The sequence below is a fragment of the Antedon mediterranea genome, chromosome 1 (genome assembly GCF_964355755.1).
Source record: "Antedon mediterranea chromosome 1, ecAntMedi1.1, whole genome shotgun sequence".
Taxonomy (NCBI): Eukaryota; Metazoa; Echinodermata; class Crinoidea; order Comatulida; family Antedonidae; genus Antedon; species Antedon mediterranea.
Genome location: NC_092670.1, coordinates 3,264,748 through 3,285,419, shown reverse-complemented (window position 1 = coordinate 3,285,419; position 20,672 = coordinate 3,264,748). Strand labels below are relative to the sequence as shown.

General features: G+C 31.9%; 1 long non-coding RNA gene across 1 annotated transcript; it reads left to right on the top strand.

Moving 5' to 3' along the window:
* The first annotated feature begins 19,406 nt into the window (after positions 1-19,406).
* LOC140051242 (uncharacterized) lies at positions 19,407-20,242 on the top strand. The gene is made up of 3 exons (XR_011845497.1): positions 19,407-19,522; positions 19,741-19,764; positions 20,211-20,242. It is a non-coding gene; the product is annotated as an uncharacterized lncRNA (long non-coding RNA).
* Positions 20,243-20,672: the final 430 nt, after the last annotated feature.

Here is a 20,672-nt window from a genome sequence, read left to right as displayed (position 1 = left end):
AATCAATAAATCCACATATTATACAGTTTTGACTCTTTAACACGTAATGATATTATTATTAATAACTTGTATTATTACTATTGTTAGAATTGAATGATGACGATTACAATGAACTGCTCACTGATGTATCTACTTGGTGGAAGAAACGTGGAAACATTCACATGCTGAGAGTGTTACTTAACGAGTTCACGAATCATGATACAAACATTACTTTGAAAAAAATAGAGAGTGAAAGTACACCATATCATCTGCTTGGTCTACTTGAGGGTCCTGGACTTCTCAAACCGGCAGACATCGGTATCCTCATTGAAGCTACTAATATATGCGGACTTCAGGGAGTTCAAGACGTGATTACGAAAATTGTGAAATTACCAAACTTCAAATCCGTTCCATTCAGACATTTTTCAGAGCATCGAAGAAAATTGATAGCGTTTGGTCAGCAATTGAATACAGAGAACATGGTAACTATTGGCCGCCTTAAAGGCATTAAGGAGGTCAACAAAGACACAGATCCGTTTTGGTTAATCTTGAAACTGGAAATGAAAGGCACACTTGCAAAAGGAGAGAAGATGGACAAATTCATTAAACTGCTTACAGATAGAAAGATGATGAAAGAAGTGGAGGCATTGACAACATTAAAAGGTAAAAAAAGCAGTATAAGCTCATTCATAAATACAGCAAAAATCCAAAAAATAACTTGATATAGGTCTGTAGTAGAATGGTTTTAGGGAAACAAATTATATTATTGATAAAAGGCTTTATAATTTTATATTCATCAAAACGGATGTTGTAATACTGTACTAAAATTAGAACAATCAAGAAGTGAAGCTGGACCATCAAGCAATACAGAAAGTATGTTTTTTAATTTTTTTTTCAAGTGAATTTTCTGTTATTGCAATATGTAAGTCAACATTGTGTTTCAAATTCACTTTAGCCCCTTTCTCACAGATGTGCCTGCAATATACCGGTATATTATGCTGGCGTCGTACCGGTATCGTTACCGGCATATACCCATTCTCATCGGACTATCGTGCCAGTGTAAGATTTAAATGTGTCCGGTGTTTGAAAGTGTCCACTGGATAATTTTCAGCATTGAATAGTGTAATACCAGCTGTTGAAAATGGCTGCAACCACCCGGGCAGCTTTCATCGATAAAAAAGTAGGACCATCGACATCGACATCATATTAACCCCGTAAAAACTAGGGCACTGGACGTTCACCAACTCCCGTTAGGGTAATTATAATTCCTTAGAATACCAACTTTAATCGCAAAATATCAAGTCGATTGAAATAAATATTACTATTATTATATCTGGAGACATATAGTCTAATCAAATTAAATTGTTTGTTTTTGATTGAGTAACAACCTGTTGTCAATTTGAAGTAAATCGACAACTTGAAAAAATATATAGCCTACCGGTACTGTATTATTATTTCTAGGGAATGAATATCACTAAATCATATAGGCATAGGGCCTACCTATTTTCGTTCTCTCGAAATATTATTTCATTGGAATTCGAATTACTAATTCGCGAGAGAACGAAATAATTTCCCTCGAAATTATTTCGTTCTCTCGATCATTCCTTGTCTCGAAGTAGTAATTCGTTTTTTATATTGTTCAGTTCTTGAAATCTTATTTTGTTCTCCCTAAATATATTTGTTCCCTCAAAATATTTTTCAGTTCTCAAAATATTATTTTGTAATATTCATAATACTGTTACTAATTTAATAATATTAACTGATAACAAAAGTGCTTTAAACAAGTAAGTTCGCTATTGTTAACGTGAGTTCTTTTTCATTATATTTTTTTTCACAGATGCCTGATTTTTGGTTTTATTTAATAAAACATTGAATTGGTTAGTCACAATATTTTTTTTGTTTCTAGAGATTTTACATTATTTATTTATTTATCTAAAATACATTTGAAAAATATTGTTGATGCATATTACCAAAAAATATTTATTTTTTTATATTTTATATGGCAAAATAAACACCTTAATTGCGCATCATAATTATTCGTTCACTCAAGGGTATTTCGGTTTTTTGTTTTTTTCGAATAATCTAAAAAAAAAAACCGTCCACCTCTCCTAAGGGACCACTTCTCATAATTCCGTAACGACCACCTTTCGCAAATTACCACCTCTATTGAGGTGGTCACTTACGGGAGGTGTAGTCGGTAAAAGAAGTGGTCGTCTACGAGCGGTGGTAGTTTATGAAAAGCAGTCCGTTATGAGAGGTGGTTACCCTTTCAGGAGGTTGTCCATTGTGAGAAGCGGTCCTTTAACAGAGGTAGTCCCTTTTAAATATTAAAGGTGGTCGCTAACAAGGGTGGTTGCTTACGATCAGAGTGCTAAGTTTTGAAAGCCGATCACTTACGAGAGGTGGATAGACTGAAGGCAAGTAGAGAAATACATTTGCACACGATTTAGACATTTTAGGTTTGTAAAATATATAATATTTTATTAGCTGGCGATATTAACTACATTAGCTGTGAGGCAATTTTCGTTACTACATTACCTGTTGAGTTGTACATTAGTATAATGTTAATTTTTATTTAATAAATAAGCTGTTGGTGTTTCTACATCATTAGCTAGTTCTAGGTTTTATTATATTGGTGGATTTGACTTTTCTACACTAGCAGTTTTGAACAGGGCCTACTGTATTAGTTTAAAGGGAATGCTACAAGTTGTATTATTTTTTTTTATTTATCGTTTTGTGTACTAAAGTGGCAGCATAATCAGTATTTATTTTTACCAGATGTCCAGCAAGGGTAATGTCCCAATTGGTAATTGCCACAATTGTCAGGTCAACCTCAAAACAGCGGCTCTCGGGACCGGGAGAGTTGTATGATTTGTTTTTATAAATTTTTTTTTTAAATGCGCCTTGAGCACTCTTGAGTGGTATGTGCGCTATAAAAATCCTGTTATTATTATTTGTTATTATTATTTCACCTTTTAGTCGTGTCTGTCTTACAGTAAAGTGATCTTTAATTGGAAGAGGACCAGTACAATTACTTGTTTTTTATAACATGATTATAAACTATTTATTCCTCTTGTCTGTGCTCATACAAAATAATAAAACGGTCGCTAATTGGAAGTGTCTTAAAGTAAAGTGATCTTTAATTGGAAGAGGACCAGTACAATTACTTGTTTTTTATCACAGATGATTATAAACTATTTATTCATCTTGTCTGTACTCATACAAAATAATAAAACGGTCGCTAAATGGAAGTGTTTAAATTGAAGTGATCTTTAATTGGAAGAGGACCAGTACAATTACTTGTTTTTTATCACATGATTATAAACTATTTCCTCTTCTTGTCTTTATTCATACAAAATAATATAACGGTCGCTAATTGGAAGTGTCTTAAACTGAAGTGATCTTTAATTGGAAGAGGACCAGTACATTTACTTAATTTTGTCACATAATTAAACTATTAATTATTCTTGCCTTTACTCATACCAATTAATAAAAATGGTCACTAATTAGAGGTGTCTTAAAGTAAAGTGATCTTTAATTGGAAGCGGACCAGTACAGTTACTTAATTTTGTCACATAATTAAAACTATTAATTATTATTGTCTTTACTCATACCAATTAATAAAATGGTCACTAATTGGAGGTGTCTATAAGTAAAGTGGTTTTTAATGGAAGAGGACCAGTACAATATTACTTGTTTTTATCACAAAATTAAAACTATGTATTCTTTTTGTCTTTATTCATACTAAATAATATAATGGTCGCTAATTGGAGGTTTCTTTAAGTAAAGTGATCTATAACTGGAAGAGGACTAGTACAGTTACTTAATTTTGTCACTATCATAATTAAAACTATGTATTCTTCTTGTATTTACTCCTACCAATTAATAAAATGGTCGCTAATTAGAGGTGTCTTAAAGTAAAGTGACCTTTAATTGGAAGCGGACCAGTACATTTACTTAATTTTGTCACATAATTAAACTATTAATTATTCTTGCCTTTACTCATACCAATTAATAAAAATGGTCACTAATTAGAGGTGTCTTAAAGTAAAGTGATCTTTAATTGGAAGCGGACCAGTCAGTACAGTTACTTAATTTTGTCACATAATTAAAACTATTAATTATTATTGTCTTTACTCATACCAATTAATAAAATGGTCGCTAATTGGAGGTGTTTTAAGTAAAGTGGTCCTTTATTGAAAGAGGACCAGTACAATTACTTGTTTTTTGTCACATAATTAATAACTATATATTCTTCTTGCTTTATTAATACTAAATAATATAATGGTCGCTAATTGGAGGTGTTTTAGGTAAAGTGATTTTTAATTGGAAGAGGACCACTTCATTTACTTGTTTTTGTCACATACTTAACAATTATTTATTCTTCTTGTCTTTTCACATACCAAATAATATAATGGTCCCTAATTGGAGGTGTTTAGGCAAAGCGATCTTTAATTAGAAAAAAAAATTAGTTTGGCATCATTAAGTATTATTTGTTATTAAAAGAAGACAAGACAAGTGCAGGCGTGATAAAAACAACCACCTATCATAAAACGTATGATACAGTATTTAATAGTGGACGCATTTCAATCCATGGGTCAGACATTATTAAACGGGCCGGACAGCATTAAATTGTTGAAAAACGCCCACGAACCCGTTGAAACATGCAACTGGACACTATCCAATGCTGAAAAGTGTCCACCCGAACGCGATTTTTTTTTTTCGTACATAAGTTGGGGTCCCCCTCATGAAACGTCACAAAATAAACATGAATAATTATCAGTTAAATTTGTTGTTCCGTGTGCACCCAAGCGTAGGCCAATAGCAACAAGAAGTGATTACACGAACAACTGCGATACGATTCTTTCTACAGTAGGCCTAGGATTCTAATCTAGGGATTTTTATTGTAGTCTGACTTGTATCCTTCTGCAGATGACACTACAGCAGCATTTGAAGCCTTTTTTGACGATGAAGATGATTCAGTTTCAGTCATGGGCATAGCTTTCTCAAGTAACAATAATTGGCTGTACAGCCATTTAACCAAGCCAGTGAGAGAATGACCTGTGTCGTTGTCCCTAACGCTTTTATAGTAAGCTATTCTGTGTTCTTCTGGTAACTTCTGTTTTATTTGGCTCAGCATGATTTTGCTGTTCAATTCTCCAGATAAACCAATGGTTTCCGCTCTGGTTTCAAACGTTTGAAGGGTTTGGACAAAACGACTCATGGCTGGAATGTTGATCTTGTCCTTACTTTCATAGGACTTTAAATTCTCTAGATCCTTCAACAGACTATCAACCACTCTGTCTTTGTCTCCGTAGCGTTCATCTAACACTTCCCAAGCTCTAGCCACATCGATACATCCTTCTTTAACCATGTTTCTTTCTTTGCTGTTAATCATAGATTCAGTTAGCTGGTAGAAACATTCAATCTCAGTTAGATTAGTTGCACAATGTGTAAATAATTCTATAAATCTTTTGTAATCCCGGATGTTGCCATTAAATGTAGGATACTTCATCTTTGCCATGGTAGGCGTTGACCTTGCCATAGCAGGTCGAGGTGTAGGTGAACTGAATGCAGGCGGCGAGGCAACCGTACCAGCAGGCTGCGTTGAGGCTGATGTTTGAAGAGGAGTTGTTGGAGTTGAAAATGGTACATCGACTGTAGATTGTGAGTGGCGCAGGGTAATCTCCCGTTTTGCACATACCAACTTTTGAAGGAAATCCATCTCACATTCTAACATCCATTTCTCTTCCGTTTCAAATTCTCCCTGGTCTTCAATTACATCAATCAGTTCAGAGTGTTTTAACTCAACTTTTCTGAACTGTTCCTCTGCCTTGATAATGTAAGTTTTTAAAACATCTGGTTCGCAATTTTCTTTAAGTAGTGATTCTATCATGGACAGAGTCCTTGTTAACTGAAGTCAATTCACATGATTGCCTTCGCGCACTATTCTTCACACAAAATGTGTCGAGTCGAGGCTAATCGACAGCTAGGCAAGACATTAAACTAAGTAGTAATTCATTGGACATAGCCCAAAAAAAGCTTAGACCCACAAGAATAAAGAATGTGTATAATTTGTGTACAGTATTTTTTTAATTCTGCTATTTTATTATCAAACAATATGCATGAATTCAAAAGAACTTTAAAAATGCGCGTATATGAACACATGAGATGGGAAGATTAGACCCACGAGAATAAAAAATGTATTTTTGTGTAATGTTTAATGTTTAATTTTGCTGACTTATTACTCGGATTGTGTCATACCTAACACACACACGTCACACACACCCACACAGCTACTACTAGAATAGACATGGGTTTAGAGACTACTAATTAGGCCTATAGTATTAATAGAAACTATAATTTTAACACGTAATTCTTTAGTAATAAATTATATTAAAAACACCATAAACTAAAGGCTGATTAGTTCCACAATCCACACAAAACGCCGCTATTCTTCAATGAAATCGCACGCCGCAACAACAGCGGAGATAGGCCTAGAATCGTACCGCACTTGTGTAATCACTTCTTGTTGCTATACGCTTGGGTGCACACGGAACAAGAAAATTTAACTGATGAATTATTCATGTTTATTTTGTGACGTTTCATGAGGGGGGTCCCCAACTTATGTACGAAAAAAAAATCGCCACCCGGACACTTTTGAATGCTGGACACAATTCAATCTTACACCGGAAATGTAACCGGTATATACCGGCTTTCTGTGAGAAAAGAGTCGGGCATATTCAAATAATTATTGAGAGCGTGCTTTATTGTTATTATTTTTGTCTAGCAATATATGGCGGCGAATTTTAAGTTACAGATTATTATCTTCCTTTATAGCATATCTATGCAATACATGCTATGTACAGTATATTGTGCATATATTATACAGGTACAGCAATTAAATAGCCGTCATCTCATCGGCAATCTGTAAAACACCTTAGAAGGCTGTAAAATTTACAAGGCGACGAAGGGTCAGGCACCAACAAAGAGCTATGGCCTAATGCTACAAATTTCTTCTTGTCCCCTTATTTTAAGCAGCTCTCTTATTCCTCCAGTTCGACATTATTATTGTTAATTGAATGAATCGGCGCCAAAGTGATACACTTGACCGCGCAAGGTGTCAAAGCCTCGACGGGAATTAAATATAACCCCGGAATGTAACGGCGTTACGTTCTCACAGAATGCCCGTCTGGCATTGTGGGGAATATCCCTAGTAATATTACTAGGTCTAAAGCAGGTCATGTCGATGCCGGCATGATGCCAAGACGACCCGTTCTCACAGAAAACCATACCGGCATGGTAATGGTATATTCCTGGCACACAGCTCTGTGAGAAAGGGGCTTTTGAGTATTGTACTTATTTAATAGCATTCGTATGCATTTTAACGATCTAATAAGGTCACAAACTGCATTATATGTAAAAATAAATACTAGGGCCTATAATGTTTTCGTCTTTAAATGGTATAAATAAATAAGTCGATTCTAATAATTTAAAAGGCCTGCCATGCATACCTGCATGCATCACACGCAATTTGATATTTTTTAACCTAATCTATAATTTTAACGCTCTAGTGAATGATTCCAATGCCATTTTGCAACTTGTATTACAGTTTTGTTCTATAAAGTTACCAAAAAGTAACACAAAATGACTATCAACGCTGTGGTCTTAGATTCTAGCCATTACTTCAATAATTGAGGAAAAGTGAGGAAAAACCTAATCAAAATGTCTCAGAATTAACAATTATGCATTTTTAAATGCAAGTATGAAATTAATAAACAATTTTAATAAAATACTTGATTATGAACAATTGGAGCTTACTGTAAAATAAAAAGTAATAGTATAGTATATGTATGGGAAAAAATGTTAACAAGATGCATAAAATAAAATATTTTTAAATAATATGTCCCATCCGTAACAAAAATGTCTGTCCCGTTAAGTTCCTACGAAAAATGTCATCAATATATTTTTTTTAAATATGATAGTTTCAAAATATTTGTTTATAATGTATTACAAATGCACTGATGAAGGGCTAGTGTTGCCCGAAAGCTCTGCTAACTTTTCTGGCTGTTTACTTTATCGTTTTGATTTAGCTTTTCGCTTTTTTTTTTTTTTTTTTTTTTTTTATCTCCATTGAGATCCAGCCACTGATACCCACAGCATTGTCATTTTTCTCAGTAATTTGCCTTTGGATTTATAATGTATTACATATAGTTCTTAAAAGGAGAAAACAAAAATATAAATTGTGGTATTAATACTTTTAACTGAAATGTAAAAAACACCACAAAACTATGCAAGGACGGGACAATTATGAATTTTTAAATGCATATATGAAATTTAATAAACACAATATGTCTTATAAAATCCTTTACCATGTACAATAGGGACATTGAGTAACTATAGGCCTATCTGGCAAAAAAATGTTTAAAAGATTCATGGTTTGTGAAATAATTAGGATTTAAATGATACTGTATGTCTCGTCCATAACAAAAATGTCCCGTCTGTAACAATATATTTTTTTAATCTGATACTTTCATCAAAATATAACATTTTTAACAAATGTGTTAATAATCTAATGATAGTCCTCAGGAGAAAATGAAATATCAAGATTTTTGGCATCATTAAAATAAATGTAAAAAAACTGCTTAAAACGTCGTGGACATTTATGAATTTGAAATACATGTATGGAATTAATAAACAACAACATTTTAATTAAATACTTGAATTATGTATTATTGAGACATAAAGTAACTATATCTGTTGATAAAACAGTAATAAGATGCATAGTTTATGAAATAAATAGAATTTTAAAATGTCCTGTCCGTGAAATTGATTGATTGATTGAATTGATTGATTGAAATATGGTTTTTCATAATATTCAATAACTTAGAAACTATATATCAGAAAAATAAAAAAAAATGTTATTTAATAAACTTCTACTTTGAGAAATGGATAGAGTTATATCAAAATCAGTAAATACAATTGTTCAACCCACGGACCAAATACTGTGGAATGCCCTATTTGGTAAATTACATTGATTGTGTACTAATTTTAATAAGTTTTATTTTCAAGACTTAACTCCTGTGGAGATACAGGCTCGAGGACCAGAAGCAATTAAAGCATATAATGAAGCCCTGGAAGAAGGGAAAGCTGAAGTTAAGCAAGGCAGAGTTATTTTTGTAGGTCTTGAGGGAGTAGGAAAAACTTCTACTATCAATGCTTTGCTAAGGAAAGGGTAAGCAAATCTATTAAAACTGTCAAATCAAATTAAAAGATAGCAAACACATACAATTACAATTAAAAGTGATTTTCAAATAAAGTAACAATAAAATACACTTCTCAAAAGAAGTATTTGCACTTTCTTTTAGTTTCATGTTACAATATTGTTTAAAGGTTATTATTATTGACATTATATGTAAGATACACATTACACAATTATAAACAACTTAACATCTTCAATAGCTGCCAGAAAAATAAAGGATCATGTCACTAAATATGTGTGTGCCTCCGTCTGAAAACCAGAGTTTTTTCCACTAATGAACTGAATTGTGAACATTACAAACACTGAAAATATAAAAATACCATTTCATTACCATCACATTTTACCACATTTCCTATTATACAAACATTTTTCTGAAGTGTAAAATTGATTGACGAAAGGGTGTAAAACACATTAAGTCATCGGACATTGATACCAAGAATTCATAAATACCTATTTAATGTAATTTTGCCTTTTCTACAAAAAAAGCATATTTTGTAGACTTAACAAATATAATATGACGTAGTATAAACAAATACAGTATTCTCTACCAAGAAGGCATTTTTTCTTGTCATTTTTGACATTCGATATTTAATTTAATCAACATTTCTTTTATAGTTTTAATCCAAAGCATGACATAACTGACGCTATAGCAACAACAACGGTGTGCACTCAAGATGATGTCGATGAAACAACATTGAAAGAAGAACTACCAGACACATGTAAGTATCATCTTAAAGTGGAGCTACACTCAGACTTTCTCAGCTTATATTATGTTTAAGTATGTTTAATTGAAAGTGATTACATAAAAAAAACCAGGAAAATACGGAAATATTTTCCAAAAACTCATTTCTAAAAAATCGGTCAGAAAATAGTGTTTTTTAACAAATTACAGTTTTTCAGTAACTTAGGGGTTATTAGTTTACAATACGTCGCGAAACGCGTTACACTTAGCGACTGACGCGTTTTAGTCGCTGGTCAACGCATTGTGGAAATGTCTTCCCTTTGGTAAATTATGTGTCGAAAAATGGGGAATAAATTTTATACACACAATTAATACGATTTGTTTAGGCCTAAGTAATATTTCCGATAAGAATGTCAGTATAATTTACATGTAACCTCATGATTTTCACTGTACAACAACAGCATAATAATCTTATCAGATTGCTTTTAACTTTAAGCTAGGGCTAGGCCTAGCTAAGCCGTCTGCTCAGCCTAGCTAGCCTTGAATTTTTGTCTAAGAGGCCTATGTATTCATAGGCATGGTCGTTTCGCCCCATTTATCGTTCCTGGGTTTTCTCGCATATTAAGAATTGTGAAACACAAAATCCTATACAGAACAAGAGTAGTAAAGAATAGTAAAGCGATGTGCAAGCTTAGACCTGACTGAAAAGCAACTATTTAGGCACCCTATCATGGCCCATGGGTAGGCCAAGGTCGGGTGAAAGCAAAACAAACTTCACTGCTGTCAGCCTAGCCTAGCTAGAGGCCAAGCCACTAAGCAGCATCGGTACATACCTACACTCTAGTAGGCCTAGGCCTAGCTTTATTGAATATATAGCCACATCTTTCTCAAATCTCGTTAAATTTGACATTTTAGTAATAGTCTCATAATCACATTATTACACTGTGAAACATAATAGGGTCACATTCAGAATGTTTTAATATACTTTTCGCCCGTCAAAAATAACATCGCGACAAAATAACAGATTGCCAGCTGCAGTTAGTGTGATTGTGAAAAAATGTCACGTGATCGTACTCCCTAGCAAAATAAAAAAACCCAATTGGACCCGAACGGGGGAAAGTGTCTATTTACGCAAAATTGCGCAATATATACGTGATAAAAATACCAGAAATAGAAAGATCTGGAAAAATTACATAAATATACATTTTACATTTTTTTTTTGGTGAAGAAATGAATTTGTTAGGATTATTCAAATATACCCCCCTTTTGCATGTAAAAGAATAGGAAATTACAAGGTATCCCCCCAAAACGCAAAAAGGCGTGATTTTCAAGAAAATCGTACTCATTGAAAAAAATTTCAAAAAAATATGAAGTATAAGGGATGATATTTTTAAATAATAGTTGAAATGTATGAAAAATAGTAATTTTCTGGGTGGAGCTCATGAAATAATGGTTCCATAGATGTTAAAAAAATTGTTTGTAGCACATATAATTCCAAGTATACTGTCAAAACCAACCAACATTTACTGACACAAGTATGCAAATATTTCTTTTGTGACAAACCCATATTTTTCTGGCTTCAGTAAAATCATTATTTATAAAATATAATAACTGATTTTACAAGATTTAAAAAAATACATTAACTTGCTTTTCTTCACACACATTTAAAATTTACAAGGAACAAAATTACAAGAGTAGAAAAATACGAGAGTGCAGAAGGAGGCCAAAATAAGTTTGGAGACAAACTTAAAGTCATGGTCGTCATCATTAAAATAATCAAATAAATAAATAAAAATAAATTAATGAAATAAAACTGGGTGACAATCGTAAAACATAACATAGATAAGGCCCTTGAAAACTTTGAATATTAGTTCATACAAGTGGCTAATATTCAAATCAATCCACCGTGATTAAATAGTAATTTTTTTTCTCTTTTATTGCTTTAAAAATCCCATGTTAAATCCTGTGTTGTTTTAGAGACAATGTATGATTCTTGTTTAATATTTATTTATTTAATCTTATTATGTAGTTGTATTGTCTTGTTTTATGGATGTTATTTATATAATTTGTTTTACATACAATTTCTTGATTACTACTTCAATTCAAACAAATTTTAAATAAATTGATAACTTGCTTCTTTTTACCTAAATTATTTATTTATAACACAGAACTGGATTTATTTATCATGGATATATTCATTATTCAAATGTGTGTGATGTATGTTTTGTTTTGAAAGCTTTGTACAATATTGCATTTGTTGGTTTGTTGTAGGGAGCCACACGTCCTTCATGTTTCCTGCTTTTGCGACTCCTGAGCTGGCACAGCAAATGAATCAATTAAATGTGTGTTTCTTCCTTTTTAACATTTTAATAAATAATTAACATATTCATAGTGTACAAACACAAAAACAATAATATACAAAAACAAACTACTGTACACTTTTTTTAAAGCTTCTAAAATGTATGAGAAAGCAATTGCTAGAGAAGTGGTGAAACAAGTGAAAGGAAAACAAAATGCAACAGCATCTACAAAACAGGCTTATGGCATGAAAATGCTCCCATGAAGCATGTGAAAGAAGACAGAATAGAAGAACAGTCAAAAGAAAATCCAGCACAATCAACTAAAACAGAAGAAAGCAAAATGGATGAGGGTAATCAAAAATATTTATAGAAATTTCAAGTGCAAGGCATATCATTATTACATTTCACACCTAATATTTCACTGTCTGCTCTACCAAAACTAAGCACTGAATTTTACATGGACTGACTTGTGGCCTGGGCTTTGATATTCGATTTATTGTTATAATTAGTTCTCACTTATTCGATATTTTATTTATTGTCTCTTTTTCTTTATATGTTTACTTAGCTAACTATATTATTTTAGTTTAAAAAGGGTCTTATACATGACAAGAATAATTTATTCTTCTAGTGTAGATCCTCAATATGATTCTAGTTGCTTTGTTGTCTATCATGTAAACTTTTTCTGTATTCATGTCATATTGAAATAAAAATAACCGTTGACGGATAAAATAAAAAGATGGAAGAGGTGGTTAAATTGAGAAGAAGTTTACTTTAGAACAGTTGGTGTCTTCAAATGCTTGATCCATAATACAAAACAAATATACTTTGCCTATTTAAATTTTTTGTTTGTTTTGTTAAAACTATGGGCCTCTCTGTCTCGAAATAACTAGACCTACTATTTTCAAGGCACCTCTGCTCATGTTTTAACCAGAAAATATATTTGTTATTATTCTCAAAACAAACTCATTGAAAGAGGAACATCTTAAGAGGCATGTGCTAAATTCTCCTCTTACTAATTGACAAGGTTTTCTTTCTCTTTTTTCAATCAGGAAACGAAAAGCCGCGTAGAATCATTAGGGAAACAAATCCAGGACCTGAAATCATTGGAAATGTTGATATTCTGTCGTTCCTTTATCCTTTTCACTTTCATTTCTAAAAATTAAATTGTCTGACAATGTATTTTTCTACATTAATTATTAATTTTAATTACCATTGATAAAATAATTAGAATCCTATAATAAATTATCCTAATAAAAAGCCTATAAAAAGTACATACAGAAAGTTTATTATATATTGATAGAAATGTAGAGAAACCCAACAGAACTAAATATAACATGCTGTACTGCAAACTTTATAACTACATTTGATTTTGCCATGCAAACCTTCAAATGATATATTACATTCAGAAACATAATATTGGATACTTTACTTGTTAACTAATGAATTTATTTTTATGAATTTAGTACAATATTTTAACATTTTTAAATATAGAGCAAGAAAAACATCAGGCAAAGATTCCTTCAAAGATAGAGATTGAGTTTCAAAAAGAAGTAAGTGGTGACCAGACAAAGATTCCTTCAAAGATAGAGTTTGAGAAAGAAGGAAGTGATGACCAGACAAAGATTCCTTCAAAAATTGAAGAATTAATAGAGATTGAGTTTCAGAAAGAAGGAAGTGAAGACAAGGCGACAAGCGACAAGTTTGTGATGAACATCTCTGATTTTGGAGGACAACCAATTTATCATGTGATGCAGCGGGTAAAGTGGTTACATTTTATTACACAAAGCCCTTTTCTCACAGACGTGGAAGTAAAATGCTGGTATGGATGCCAGCATTGTTACCAGCATATAGCAATCAATCCTGCTGGGAATATTCAGTATACTAACTTTCAGTTAGTATATATTGGATATTCTACCTGATGCTGGCATGGAGCCTGCATGACCCATTCTGACAGAAAATCAGACTAGAATGGTAATAAGTTATTCCCACATATTCCCAGTACACAGTTCTGTGAGAAAAGGAGTAAAGGGATAGTTATACGTGTACAGGTCATCTATTAAGACACACTTGGGCTGTGTTTATACAACACCCTAAATTTGAACACGTGTTTAATTTTTAGCGTGTTGCACGGGCCGAGGTCAACCCCACAAAAACCTTGCAGTTATACATGAAATCGTAATACCGTGTTATACCATATTTCATAATCCTAAGTTGTATATATACTTGTATGCATTATGAATTAATATGAGTTTATATTAAGGATTTTAATAAAGGATGATTTCGATTAAAATTTAGTTTATTCAATTATTGATTTTTTTAATTTGCTTTTGAAATTAGAAAAAAAATGTTTTAGAATTAGGATAAAACTATGCTACATTTTGCCAAATTATGCCAACATTTGATTAGCGTTAATTTTAAGTGCTAAATAGGTTAAAATATGCCAAAAAATCACAATTATCTACTACATTTGGTCAACATTTTCACAGCACATACTTTTATTTAACGAGAGGTCAAAACAATACCCTGAGGACACTTCCAACACACCAACAGCAACCGGGTCTCCACAAAATGTTAGGATTCAGCCAAGTAGCCTTTTTTGCAATTAAAATTTCATTACACGGAATCTCTTCGATGTTATACAACACACTTCTCGTAGGCGTGTTGAATATGCGTGTAATAGCGTGTTGTATAAACGCGCCCAAAGGTTAGGAAAAGACACTATATATAGTAAAAAAATTAACAAGTAAAATTTTATTGTTAAGAATTCTAGTACTATGGTAAATCTGTAATAAATTTAGACAAGGCGTTTCTTAATCTAAATGTAAAACACTATGAAACACAAAGACAATTCAAAAATTAAATTTGATTGATAATCAAGAATCTTTTTATACTTTACAATTAATTGAATGTCACTGTTTAATTGATCTCATAGATCTTCATGGTATCTTTTGCTGTTATTTGTGTAGTATTCAACCTTTGTGATGATCTTAATGTTCCAGCTAAGGTTTTCAATCCAACAACTGTAAGTTGTATTATAATAAGTTTTTTTTTTTTCATACTTATAATTTGGTCACAATTACACTGTACTTATACTATTAGCTTAAACAAACTTAAAGAAAACTAACATTATTTCATTCCTTAAAAAAATGTTAGCAATACCTCTCTTCTGGTGAAATTGCTTCAAGCCTCAAACTTGTTACTGTCTATTCAGTTTAAACATTAAATTTAAAAACTCTCGCTACATTAAATTTGCGCCATATTCAAGAGTTGATGTAATTATCAAGAGGGGCTTATAGGCATAGCCTAGCCTCGACTACGGGCCCAGCACCGCTGAGCTCCGGAAACAAGTAAACAAGTACATTAAAATAGTCGACCAAAGAGATTGAGATTTAAATGTTATTATGTTGTCAATAATGTACTATTGTATTATTTAGGGTGAAACATATCCACATCGATTGACAAATCTGGGGTTCATTCTTTCTTGGATTCGTTCTATATACACAAACAGTAGACCTGACGCAAAGACAGAAGACGGTCTGCTTTTTCCTCATGTCTTACTTATAGGTACACATTTAAATGACCTTAAAGGAAATGAAGAAGAAAAGAAACAAAAGGTGAATTCAAGATCTGCCATTGAGAAACGGAAATGAGTGAATAATACACAGGGTGGTGCAAAAAAAAACAATAGTGATATTTGTTAATGAATTTTGTGCCACAACTTGGGTCAAGTTGGGAAACACTTGACAGTGGTAGCACCATTCAATTTTTTAATTTCAGTGTTTTATTTTAGTATAAAACAGGAAGATCATTCATTATGTTTACTGCCATATTTCTAAATGTTGAGACACCCAGATAACTTGTATGAATATCATGTATGAAACATGTATAATTTGTTTCTTTTCAGATTGCAGAAATAAAGAAAACAATTTGGCAAGCCCTAAAAGACAAACCATTTGAGGCTATGGTGTTTTCAACTATCTTTACCATTGAAAACAGTGTACCATTTAAACAGAGCAATGCTTCTGTCATCATGAAACATATACTGGACTTTTCCAAAAAAATGATTCGCACTTTACCAATAAAATGGCTGCGAGGACAGCAGGAAATCCAAAGCTTCAAAAAAGAGCACATCTATTTATCAACTTCTAAGGTTAAATACAAGCATGAAAATAATCGTTTTAAAAATATGCTGATGTAATAATAACATAGAAATTGGTACACACTGAAAAGCAAAACACGCTTCTGTAAATTCAAATATTATTTTTATAAATGATCAATGCAATATGGAAAACGAAGTATTTTATAAAGAATTAATATTACTTGCTTTAAAAAAAATTTATTACCATTTTGATCTGTATTTGGAAAGACTTGACTGTACTGTTGCATCTCCATTGTACTGATGATATTATAAATTTATAAAGTGCTTTATAATAGATAAATCATGACACTTGCATCTAAATTTCATGAACATTTAGTGAAATGCAATTCATAAATTAATTACAAAAATGATGAAAATAAAGTAATTAGAGTTATTTCAGATTGTAAATTTTTATTATGAACCTATTTTCTTACAGGTACACATTTTACTAAAAGACTGTGAAGTTACAGAAAATCAGCGATTCCTGCTTGAGTATTTACATGACATTGGCGAGATTCTCTACTACCCAGATGATGAGGCACTAAGAGATATAATAGTTATAGATTTGATGAAACTAGTTGACATGTCAAAAACATTCATTACTGTTAAAGAGCCTGAAAATATGGTTAGCAAATAAATATTTTGACACTGCTCTCTCCAATCTGTATTCTTATTCTAGTATCTAATATATAAATTCAGTATGCATCATGCTAAAAAGCAAAAAGTAAGATTTTTATTTCAAAAAAATTTTTACTTCAGTAACAACAGGTACAGTGTACAATCATTACAATAACAATTTTGTGAAATTTGTTATACTGTATTTAACTGTACAAATAAATATACAGGTATACAAGAAACAATATTCTCAATATCCTAATTATATTCAAAGTTACTAAAAAATCTTCTTACTAATGTCCTTATTAAATATTCCTAAATAATTTGACTAATTGAAAACTACACAGAATTTTATTTATTTTTTAATAGGAGCCAGTAATGTGGAAAGCTTGGCAAAGACTGGACACTGGCATTTTAGAAGTTGGTTTGTTAAAATATCTGTGGAAAGAGTTCTGTGATTCTGAGAGTTTTGACTTCTTTGTGTCTCTAATGGAAAAGTTTGGTTTAATGTGTGCTAGTAAAAAGGTATTGATATTGAAACCAGGAATGCCTTCAACTATTAAATTAATCTTCTTTACAAAACTATCCATCTATTAGACATATTCCTTTTCATTTTATAGAATGACGAACAAATTTTCTACGTTCTCTCACGTCTTAAACCAGAAGCCTTACCAGTGCCCCAATTTGAAGACAAGTATGCAATTTCACTCTTTCATGATTTTGGTAGCTATCTTCCAGATGATCTCTTTCAACGTGCTGCAACCAAATTCATTGAGAAATTCCAAATGGAAGATTTTGAACCTCGCCTATCGTATGAGCATGTAGAATTGAATATTGATGCTGAACATTTAGTCATTCTATATGTGGCTACCATTAAGCATTGCCGTATGTTACAGGTACATTTTAAAAATTGGTACAGTATTTAATATATATAGTAGAAAAATCAATAAATAAAAGACCCAGTGCCATGTCATCAGTTTTTAAATTTTAATGCCTATAATCTACAAAGTATTCTACACCAAAAATAACCAATAACTTTCATTAAAACAATTTTAATCACATATTTTCTACATTAAAAACACAATTTATGAAAGGTAAAATTATCTAAAGGTTTGCCTTGACCATGGATTAAAGAATAGACGGATATGCATCGGTGATATCATACGATTTTCCAACGTGCTTGCAATATATACTAAAGCAATGCTGCCAATCAAACAAACACGCTCATTGAACTCCGTGTCTCTAACTGCGGCCCTCTGTAGCACGCTGCGAATCAATTGTTACATTTTTTGAGAATAAAACGTAGCCATGTAGAAATCGTATGCGCAGTCCAAATGTTCTATTGACATGCATCGATGATTAATTGACAACAACAATATACTGCTGAACAATTCTGTTTCAGTTTTCATCACAATCGGACTACGAAAAGTTCACTTTCTTACGACTGGTAATTTTAAGTAGTTGGTAATATTAATAAAATATGCAATTTTTATATTTGAATTATATATCATATTGTTCGCATAAAGTTTGTTTCGTCACCAAAGCAGCTAGCGCTAAAAATATAAAATAATCACGCCACCAAGGCAAGAGCGCGAAAGCATAGCCAACAAGGTTAAAGGTTGTTGAGCATTTGCAGTAAACAATATATTAGGCACGCGACTGTTTCGTTGTTACGACGGTTAATTAAACTGTGTTTACTTTGTATACATTGTGGGCGGTCCACGCTCTGTAGGTTAGAGTCATGGAAGCTTTGATCTCAAACTGATGCATATCCTTCTATTCTTTAATCCATGCCTTGGTTAAGTTCACCACATAATAACCTTTTAAATTTATCTGTACAATATTGTATATCAAGATCATGTCTATTGTATGGATTGCTATAATCTGTAAAATGTGTTCACCTCTGACAAATGAAATAACATGTAATCTATTAAAAAAAATACAAGACTATCATTCACAAGGTTCATTATTGTATATTGCAGACAACGATAGTCAGAACAAAAAGCATCAAGGCTGATAGTTCTCTAGAAGACAACATTAAGCCACTACCTGAAGTATGTAAGAAGGTAGGCTAGTAGATATGAAAGTGATAATACAGGAACAACTTCAATTGTTGAGAGGCAGGGGAGCTTTAAATCAGACCTATAAAATAAACACAAATTCAAAGAACTCCTTGACTATAGTCCTGGTGGTAGAACAAGTCTTCTTGAATAAGGGTTTAAAACTGGAGATCCAGTGCACTTTAAAGAACCTTGTTCATCTTTCAACACTTGGGGTACATACAGTAAAGGAAAATTATTATGATTGTTATATATATGTTTTTTAGGTTCTTCATTTTCTTCAAAAAGAGTTGAAAGTATTCAGTCAGAAGGATGCCCGAGGTCTTGAAGTAAGGATGTACATCCCTTGTGCATCTAGTCCAAACATTCAAAATGCTCATATGCATCTTATTCGCAAGTTTGACAAAGATGAGTTACCTTGTGGAAGCAATAAAATGGAAGTTAAACTTTACCGTAAATTGTTTGGGGAAGATGTACTACCTGAAGGTAAATGCATTTCTTTTCAATGCATGACATAAATTATACAGTATAAATAAATAGACTTAATATTAATTACTTTTTTAGTGATTTCCTTCTCTAAACAAACGAGAACACTTCTAATGGCTACTTTCCAACAGTTTTACAGAATAATCAAATATAAATGCAAAAAATAATAACAATGTACAATTAAATTATTGATTAATTTACATATATTTATTTTATAGAAACTTTAAAGTCACAAGATGAAAGTAAGTTTTTTAATATAGTTTTAGTGTTTTGGCACAATGCAAAATAATTTGTTTAACTAGAAAGCATTATGAGAGTGCATACTGTACTTCTACCAAGATTTATTTGAACTACTACTTTATCTGAATCATTGTTTTGCAAGATTCAGATAAAAAGTGTAGCTTGTAACCGGTAAAAAATTTATATAAAATATTTTTGTTGTTGAAAATGTGACCCTGCCCCATCAAATTCAAATTCCGTCAAGAATTGCATAAAAATGAGGCCTATTATACTGTGCATACATAAATCCACAAATAGGCAAACAAACAGGGGTGAAAAAATACTTTGTAGGAGAGATAATTACAGTTTAATTTGGATGTTTTGATTAAAGTTGAGATACAGTACTAATTAAAAATAAATATGTACACAGTTTGTTGAAATTTGTATGTTTTTGTTTTGTTTTTTATAGCTATACAACCATCACAGAATCATAATGAAGGTAAGCAGTTTTAATAGGTTTTCCATCATAATAAAATTAAAAGATCATAATAAATTTTAATGTTATCAGTTTAATAATATAGCTTGTATAGCTTAAGTAAACACTGAATTTGTTCCTTATCACAGGATATGCGGATGATCCAACCATCAGAAAAGTGTCTGAGGAAATCGTTGATTGGCAACCGTTTGGTTATAATTTGGGTCTTAGCTGGTCAAAGGTGGTTGAGTTTGGTAAAAATCTAATTAATGGTGCTGAAGAAATGATGATATATTGGAGGAACAAGATAAGTAATGATGTGAATCAACTTGATGTATTGTGTATTGCCCTAAATGATCATGGCCAAATAGACCTTGCTAATATGATTCAGATCAAGGATGATGAAGGTATACATTACTAATTACAAATTTCAGGACCACCATCATAAAAATGTGT